Raw genomic sequence first — 10,431 nt, forward strand, 5'->3', positions numbered from 1 at the left:
AGAAAACAGCAACTAATACAAACCAGCTGAAGGAAGCACTAAGCTGAATAAGGACCATAACCTTAAGATGCTGACCTTCTGCCTTTCTGACAGAACTGAAGAGAAGCTACTGTTTCTTAGCATCTTGAAGAATTTATCTGGCTGTTTATGGGCAGCAGCTTTTGACTAATGGTTTACACTATTCAAATTCTTATTTTAAAAAGATGAGAAAACATATTAATCTAAGTTATCACTGCTTGTAGGCATTCTGAATTATTTTTTGGAGTCCAACCTTATGGCTGTCCAAAATGGTCCGCTGAATAATTCTTGCCTTACTGACATTTAAAATGGCATTGTATTACACTTCCTGAAATATTATTTCTCACTTAGGCACTGTTTAGTGTCACTGACAGATATCATCTCAATCAGATATTGTCAGGTTCTTCACTTCAGGTCAGTATCATGACTGGATGGCCATTGATTACAACTATCGATTAGGGTTGAAGGGAATGTGGAGCAGGTTGGCTGCCACTTCTGTAATCTAGTAATATGAAAAAACAGAATAAGTTGTGCAGTATCAAGCTTAAAGAGAGACTAAGGTGGACTTTCACAGCATTATTTGAGTAACTCATGGAGCAGTGTACCTAAGCAAAAATATAACAAGGATGGAAGGCCAAGAGAAAAATTTCAAAACTAAAATATTCCATTACTGCAGCATTTGTGTACAAATGAAACTTTTTTTTTTAATTAAAAAATTCCCTCTGTCCCATCCCACTGCTTCCTCCCTTTTCATACTGTGAATGAGTCTGCCAACACAGATCCATTAGATTTAATTTAAGGGACCTTGATGTTAGCATTTCTAATGCCATGTAAAGACAAGAAAACCATCAACATTTGAAGTCCTGAGACAGTCAAACAAAACAAAAGCTTGTAATTCCTGTTTACTTAAGTGAATTTCTTAAGCTGTGCCATACCAAACTAGCTTATCACAATGACTTTTTTTGCCTTACAAGAGACAATGAGAAACTATGGCCTTACAGGAGGTAGCCTATGGCTTAGAACAAGGCAGTCATGTCTCAGAGCCTGCATCTATTTTTACTATGTGCTTAATCTCCTGGAAACTTCCTCCTGCTGGATTTTCAGATTTTAAAAAAGTTCTGGATGTGTCCGACTTACGTGCAAAGATCAATTACAAAATGTTTGCAGTCTGTCCTACTGAGCACCGTCAGATGTACTGAACATGTGCTACAATTAAGATGTATTGGGCTCGTGTGCACTCAGTACACACGACGTGTGTATGTTAACACTTCTCTCCAGGAAATCAGACAGAATTACAGCAGCCACATTTTTACTATATTTTAAAACAAATTAGAGCATAGAATGCTCAAGAGGCATTAAAAAAAATAGTTGAAAATGCTTTTGAATGCTACAAATTCCAGCACTGTCAATCCCAACAATTACAAAAATGACTTAGCCTTTCAAATTCTGGTTTCTTTTCAGAAGAATTTCATTTGGCCTTTCTATTCTTCAGGTTTTAAGGTTCACGCTTTCAAGTTTTTCTGTGCAGCTACAAGGATTAGAAACTTTTTTCAGCATAGGCAAACATCTTTGATATAATCACACAGTTCCAGGACCTAGCACGTAATATTAAAGAATATGATATTAAAGCCCAGGGACTGCACATGCTATTAATACATCAGTATTATAAGAATTAGACTTTTGGTTGTACCCTTTCTCTAGTATTCATGCTGTGCCACACCTCTTTCTTTATGATCTTTGCTTTACATCCACAGGAAGCTTGTTATAGGCCACTACAGGCTGAACTCAGTCCTTAGGACAAAGGGAGGAACCTGAATTAGTGATAACAGTGGTTGCCTTTCACAGCAATGAGTGGTATTTTCAATGAGGGCTTACATCTAAAAACACAGTTGCAGCAGTTCTTTACATAGACTTGGAGTTGCTGGCATTGGTGTTGGAAACTTTTAAACCTGAACAAATTTCACGTAGTTACTACAACTCCGGGAGTAACTTGGAGCAATTACAGTGCACCAAGGAAACACTGTTTGAGCGGGAGCATTTTACATGGAAGGACAGGGTGTCATACCACAACCATTTTAAAAGGTTGAATAGAATTACTGTCACAAACGGCTAAGCTGGTTCAAAATTGTGTACAATTAACAAAAATTAGTTTCGCTTAAAGATAAGTGCTTTGAGAAGCTTGTATATCTGCAGTAAAGCTAGAATTCATTAGCAAATATTTGCTAAAAAGTTTTGCTTGGGTTCAGAAACCACTGTGTGAATGGCTGTAGAAATGTATGGAGTGACCTTTTCTTTTGTTCAAAATGGGCTTTCTTCTTTAATGAAATGGCCTAGGCCTTGGGGTGTGTGTGTATAGAAAACAATATTTTTCCTTTTGTCACAAGCATCATGTATATGGCACAGAAAAATGCAATTTCAAAGGTTTTGTCAACTCTAAAAATGGACTGTATTTTTTCTCACTGATTTTCAGTTTCTCTGTTACAGTTCTGCACTTGTTAAGCTGCAACCCTAGAAGAAGCGTCTTGATTAGACTCTGTAGGATGTAATAGCTTAACTGCTGCAAAGCGTAGTTTCTTCAAACCTAGTTCTCGCTTCATATATTTCAGTGGGGCTTTGGCTTTGGATGTAACAAACTTTATCAACAGGAACTGTTTACCAGCTGTGCGAAGTGACCCTGCTTGGCAGGGAGGTTGGACCAGATGATCTCCAGTGTTCCCTTCCGACCTCAACCATTCTGTGACTCTGTGAAATTGGAAACATTAAGGTTAGCTTATTTAAAATCCTTTGTAATCTGTCCCAGGAAGTGAAAAACAGCATCAGAGTGTATACACATACTGAAGATGTGAGGCTGTAAACAATCAAAGATAACTTGTCAAAACCAGAAGACAATTTGGAGTGAAAATCATAGCAGATATAAAAGACAATTTTTTAAGAACCTGGTTTGTTGGTATCTATACCCACTACAGAAAATTCTCTGGGAGTCCTGTTCTGCAGCCTTGAAAGTAGCAAAATCAAGATTTTGATGCTCACTGCATACATACATTAGCAACTTCTAACTTATCTGTGTTGCTCCTACAATCTCAGGGTCTTCCAATGAGAGTTGTGTTGTTTTATTCTCTCTGGATAGAGGATTTTTCACAGGTCAATGAGTAATGAATCAGAAATGGTTATAGCTTGATGTGTATATATTTTTTTCAATACAGCATATTAAATAAGGCATAGATATATGGCTAGATGTCTACTTGATTAGACAGAAACTAATGATAAATAACCTAATGATAAATATAAATGTATCTTTGATTTGCCTAATCATAAATCTGTATGATAAAATATAATATCCTGCATCATGTATTTATTTCTATCTAATATGATATGATAAATATGATCTCATAATCGTGACTTAATACCTGCTTATAATAATAATATGATCTTATGGCCTTAAATATGATATGAAATATGGAAGATATATGATAGAAATCATGTATGTGTTTAGATACAAACAGATTCTAAGCAGTTTTCAAACATAATATGTAATATTTCAGGTTATAATTTACTTTAGGCTGAATTTCAAACAGGGAAACAAGCTTTTCCCTGATCTATCATTGCCAGTTTCTGAAGCCTATAAATAGGGTTGCATCTGCAGAACTCCTCCATAGATCTGGATTACGTTGGAGGCCCCTAAAGATGGAATGGGAACTGCCTAATATTTTTACCGAAAGAGGAACTTTCTTTTCTCCTTCTGAATAGGCAGTTGGCATGCTGGATTTGTACAAAATGTCCCCCCTAGCCAGATGGTGGGGAGGAGGGCATATGGTACAAGTTTCAACTCTTTTTAAATTAAATCCCCCTCTGGTGCTTCTTGGCTTGTTGCAGATGCACAGAATGCAGCTGACGTCAGTTCACTGATTTACTGGAAGGGAGAGGGGCACCTCGGGGCCCTCGTAGCCCTCCCATTGCGACAGGCTGGTGGAATATATGCTCCCACTTTATGTGATATAGCTGTGGGGTTTGTCCCTCCTGTATCCACCCCTGCTAACTTCATCTGGGGCTGTATCCAACCCTTGGCGATGCATGGACTGGAGTATGTGATCTATTTATTATGCAATGATCTGTGTGATCTATTTATTATTCAATGACAGTTAGCCTAAAGGAGGTGGTGTTGCTGAAAATATTCTAGCACCTATTTCCAAGCCAGACAAGAGCCTTTCTGTGCTACCCTGAAATGAGTGTTTATTTTTCAATTCCCCCTTAATATTCCTTGTGCTGAAGCTTGATATTCATCAACGGTGGTAGAGAAGCACTTGTGAGCACTTGCTCTCACCTCTGCATCCTAGCACACGCTTCTGTAGCTGGACAGGGAACCAGGTCAAAACAGCCTTGTTAAACTCGGCTATTTTACTAAGTATGCTTAATTGTGTAAGTGTTACATAACCTGTGTGTACAGCTTTTCACTCATCACCCTACAGCTTAATTGCTGGGATTCTTTGAGAATGTGTTTGAATACAGATTTAGTCTTTCATTTCATTTGGGGTTACCTTAAGGTGGGGGGGGGGGTTACGCTAGAGCACGTGGTTTCACTAGACGCATGCTATATTTGCTTTTATCAATAACCACTATCAGCTTTAAAAATGTGACCTCAGGCCACGTTTTTTTAAGATAGAAGGGAGGAAAAAATTCTTCTGAAGACTAGACCTTCATTTACACACACATAGTAGTTCTCAAAGCAAAAAGGGAAATAGAATGTCAGCTGTCCTGTAAAACAAAAGTTTATAATGAATTTCTCCCAACCTGAAATGTACCACATGCTTTCACTTGATAAAGCTTTTGGCTCCAAGTCTGAATAAAATTATGCAGTCTGACACATTACTCTTTACAGTTTAATCAAACAAATTATCTTATTCTTGCCTGGAGCTGAAATCTTATGAGTAGGTAAACATCTGTTTACTAACTGCCAGCTCCTTTCTATTACCTTCACCCCATTTTACCCCCACTGATAACCTTGAAAAATAATTTCCTACTGCTGAGAGACTTGGCTGTGTCTGTAATATATGCAGCATTCCTGAATTTCTGGTCACGTTAGCCTGGAATCAATTCAAACTAAACTACTTCACTACCACTGATTATTTTAACTCTTAATAGTTTCATTGTTGAATTGCCTTTGTTCTCTACCACAGGCATCTTATTATAATGCAACTGAAATCTTTAAAAAGTAAACGGGGTGTTGTTCTTTCCCTTTAAAGAGTTGCAATAATCCATCATCAGGACATGTAATCTTTACATTACTAGGGAGCAGTTTTTTCCATCTTCTGCAATACTTGGGCTGTAATGTGGCTGTAGCTGCAGCTGATGGTGCAGAGGTGTGGTGCATTTGTCCTGTAGCAGACAAGACGCATCGCCTGCCTCAGCTAAGATTTCCAATAGTAACTTGCTTCACAGCATATTCTAATTACAGAGCACAATCTCTTTGGATGCATCTCTTGGCTGTCTTTTACAGGCAACAGGAAACTTGCTCATTACTTCACAAAATGAGTAGGATCATCTTAAGAAATCTGAAACCAAAATAGATAGTACAGAAGCACATGTCCTGAAAGCCCACACTTTAGCAGTGAAGCTTTTACTGGAGTAGCCAACTTTGAAACAGGGTAAATCAGAAACAGCTGAAGGGCTTTGTTGTGCCCTAAATGAAGGGAGGGAAAAACCTCTACAGAAAATACATAATTAATACTTTCAACTATTTCAAAATAGCATAGTTCAAGGAAGAGACTGGCAGGTGAGTGTTGAAAATGTGGAAGGAATAGAAGGTATCAAGAAAACTACAGATGAAACACAGGTTTGAGATACAACAGTAGAGTCCTGTGGTCAGAAAATGAATGCATCAAGTCTTTCCCTGAAAGACCTGATTAAACCAAATCTTCTTTAGTGCTCTGATAGTGTGTGTTCACAACCATGTATGTGGATGTAAAGACGGAGCTCCTATAACCTTGTCACTGCTGTACGTTTTCTTCCTGCACCAGTTCTGAGAGTTCAGCAGTAATGCCTCTTTTGAGGTAGGCTTTCTTTTTTTGCTGGATCAGTCCTTCTGAACCGGATTATCAAGAGATGACAGTGCCAGAGCCAGCACTGATTGGGTGTCAGCAAAAGGAGAATCGCACAAGCCTGATTTTATGTCAACTTAAATTGCTGCAGTGCTGCACCTCCACTCTGAATGTAGAACATTAGTAGGAACGCTATTTAAGGATGGGATGAGAGGTTTAAATCTAATGGTGTTTTAAAAATCAGTGAAATCTAATTTAAGATTGCCATAAACCAAAGTTCTTTAATTATCATAATTGCATAGCATCAAGACAAGGCTGAGATAAGGTAATTTGAAAATGTAACTACGTTTCTAACATTTTAACATGCTCAGGTGTATAAAATGAAGTAAGTATTTGTTTCCTCTGTGAGGACTATATAAATTCCTTTTTACTGTTTTTAACATTTTATATGTTAAAAAAAAATGTTAAAAATATACACACACACACACACACACACACACACATATATGAAACATTCAACCTTTAGTTGGAATTACCATGGATTTTCCTCTGGAGAACTCTGTTCAGAGACAAGGTGATTGCTTCCTATCAGCTATCAACTGGACAGTGCAGATGGAAAGGGTGTGGGGAGGAAAATATGCAATGCAGGCTTAACGAATGACGTAAACAATTTTAAAAGTGTGTACATGAGAAGATCTAGCCTTATCCTTCCCCGGTCTGACTCAAGTCATGTAAGTATTCTGTTGTGGACTGTAAAAGCACTGGTGAGTTTTTGATACCAAGATGAAAGAAGACAAATAATGAGATTAAATCAAAGGAAAGTCCATCTTAGCAGAAAGTAATTTTTCTTCCAGAAAGGCTAATTCATGCTCAGCATGTTGAGGGCAGGTCAAATTACGCCTAAAGCAGAGTAAGCAAGTAGTTGATGTGTGTTTTGACAGAAGGACCACATATTAATCTCCTCTGCCCCAGATTGAAATGCTGTAGAAAGCTTTGTCACATAATAAGATACTATTGATGTTATGATTCAGAAAAATGCTTTTCTCTTATTACAATTTATAAATAAACTTCTCATGAGATCAACAAAACTCATAGTAGACTTCATTAGCATTACTCAACATTGACAACATTTAAATAAATGTCTTTAAAAGGATCCTTTAAAAGGATCTGGAAGCTTAGTTCAGAACAGCAAGTATTTTGAATGCTGTTGTGGTCTGAAAAGTGACTTAAAAGAATTCTGTTAAATGGATCTCCAAACCGTTGAGACATGCCATTATAGCTATCTTTATTATGTTTAAAATTCCTTTTTACTACTTCTGATAGTGCTGTATATAGCACAAGGGAAGAGTTGAGATGAAGTTGAATTGATCGTGATTGTGAAGACTAAAACTTGAAGTTAAGCTTGCATATAAACTTGCTGTGGGGGAAGGCCTCTCTGTTTAATGACGTTAGACAGAACTCTCCTTTCTTCCCATCTGATGAATGTTTCTGTCTGGAATGTCACATGTTTATTACCTCTTATTTTTTTCCAAGACTTTCAGACAGAGGCTTTTTTTTTTTTCCTAGTTTTTTTTTCCTGAAAAGGAAGTATAAAGACAGCTAAAACCGAGTTTTCAGATTGCCTTTAGATTTATACAGAAGGAAACTTTTTTTGGCTGACTATACTGAAAAAACCACATATCCCACTTCATTTTATCAAATCACTAGTTTTCATCCCTGAAGGCCTAGGGGAGCACAGAAAGTACTGAAAGCCGCAGTACCTATTTATGCTTCCCATGCTGGTGCCACCCTCTTGGCTGTACCAGCGTAACCGCTCTTGATTCAGTTTGAGAAGTCTGTATTTACTGATTTTCAACGTGAATTAGTCCCCACATAACCTCAAACTAATTAACGTCCAACTTTGTGGTTCTGAGATAATCTAGTGGTTCCCTGCTGCTGACAGCCGCTCACAGAAGGGGGGCATCAACAGCAGGTAAATGATGAGATTTCTGTGGGGGAAAGGCTGAGAAGGGGATGTGAGGGGGTGACAGGATGACAGGAACTCCTCTTTTTTTGGTGATGCAGAACACTTAGGCGGTACTGGGTGGCACAGAAAACATGGAAAACACCATGAAAAGGAGAATGTGTGGCTGCTTAAGTTGACATGAAACTCTGATCTCATAAATGCAAACCTATTACCAGCAGGCTCAATTCATTAGGAAGTAGTTTCAGGTCTGCAACCATGAGAGAGAAAAATGGTGATGCAACAACCACCAAGGCGCGCAGTTTGTTTTCCCTCAAACCCATCAGTATTGCACATCATTTCAAGTACCACCTTTCTTTTAAATGATATTTTAACTCTAAGATTTAGAGATTTTTTGGCCATTCATATTTTAAAAAAATGTTTTATATTTTCACTCAAATTATTATGTTGTGGATTGACACAGAAACATTTGCTCATTGGATAGTTCACACTAGTATTTTATTGCAATTATTTCTTTTTACATGAAATTTAAAAAGTCTAACACAAATTCTAGTCTAACAAATTCTTGCAATTATAACGACTGACTACAGCTGGTCACTGTAAGCAAAGCTTTTTTTTTTGTTTTTTTTTGACTTTCATGTCTACGATTATATTATAATAATAATGCTTTGGTTTGCTAAATAATGACTTTGCCATGCAATATTCTTATGTATCAAGCTCAACTTAAGCTCAGGATTTTTTTTTTATTCAGCAGCAGATGGAGATAAAATACTTTATTGCTTATTAAACAGTCACTGAGCATAGGAGTACAGTATGGCAGAAAATGTAATACAATTTCCAAGGATGGACGCAGTCCTAGTATAATGCAGAAGAGGCACTTCCCAACTCTCTGGCTGCATACAGGAGTGCATGACGGAATAATTACACTAATATGAAAAAGATTAAGCCCTAGAGATGAAGCTTTTTTAGTTGTCACTATATAGTAGGGCTTGCTTTTGATATTTTTTTTTCCTTTTTTAAGATATGTGAACGAAAGTTTTTTCTTACTAGGCTGACTTTGTCACAGACGCTTACATCTCGATACCTTCAGTTCTGAACAAGTTCAATAGCATCCAAGAACTCCATTTCAAGCTTCTCTACAAAGCTTCTCATACCATAATGTAAAGAAGTCTCAATTCGTTTTACATATAAATAGTATTAGGAGCTACAGGCAATGCCGATGTTCTTTCTTCTTGAAAGTATTTACAGAATTTCATTGTATTTAATGGTAACACATCTGATATTGAGAGCAAGGTTTACCAGTTTGAACAAAGTAAACAAGCATTTTTCCTAATTAGTCACTGTGCATCAGTTTTGTGTTGACACAGAAGTATCACAGCTAGTGTTGCAAGAAGCTAACATGGTTCTTTGCTTGCATTGCAAACAAGTTAGCAGAAAGTATTTGGGGAAGTCATTGCTACAATGACAGCGCTACCTACTTGTAGTGGGATATTTCATGGAGTAACCACCGGGATTTTCAAGTAATGTGGCAAATATGTGGGACAGGTCTGAGATTATGCATTAGGTAATATTAATTAGCCTGTTTATTGTCTCCTTATTTTCTTAAATGCAAATATTTAGGGCCCGTGCTTTAAGTCAGCAATTGTAATTCTTCTTCACCTATCACTGTGTTTAGACATTAAATTTGTCTATTATTTGCCTATTATTTTAGCACCCCCCAGAAAAATAGCTTTAAGAGCTTGAAAAGAGGAAATACACTATTTAAGTAGACCGCGTTTGGCTGAGGGATTCGAGAAGCGTGCCATTATGTGCTAGAAGGCTTAATTAAAATGCTTAAAATTATAACGTTCCGTTAAATGCTCTTTATGAAATGACAAAGACTGATTTCAGTTTCTTCTGCTGCCTCAGAAAAACAAAGGGGGAGGTGGCAGGTCGTTAATCACGAGCTGTCGGCGAGACTCTTCTCCGTCCACGTTGTCACGCTCCTTTAGAGACCGGGTGCCAAGCCTACAATTAGAACGTCTCGATTAGATTTGTGACCTTGAAGGGCTAAATGCATTTTGTTTTAACTAGTAACACGCATCCTGTTTTACACGGGCTGCCCTTAAATACAAAGGTGCCTCAGTGGAGATGGGTACTGAAAGCCTTCCCCTGCCTCTGTGTTGGAACCGTGGCCTCAAGTAACGCTCCTTTGGGGGTCTGGTGAAGACAGGGGAATGCTTTCTCTTTGTCACGGTGCTCAGTATTTTACATTCCCCCGCCGCTCTCCCTCAGGACAACGCCTTCAGACCCGCTCCCACCGGCGGCTCGGGGCTGGCAGCGCCCGTTGGGGCGCCCCAGCGGCCTCCTCCCCTCAGCGTCGCGGGCCTCCCGGCCGCCCCCGGCCCTTCCGCCTGCGCGCTCCGCCCCGTCCGC

This window comes from Anser brachyrhynchus, assembly GCF_964034855.1.
Source record: "Anser brachyrhynchus genome assembly, chromosome: 2".
In the NCBI taxonomy this organism is placed as follows: domain Eukaryota; kingdom Metazoa; phylum Chordata; class Aves; order Anseriformes; family Anatidae; genus Anser; species Anser brachyrhynchus.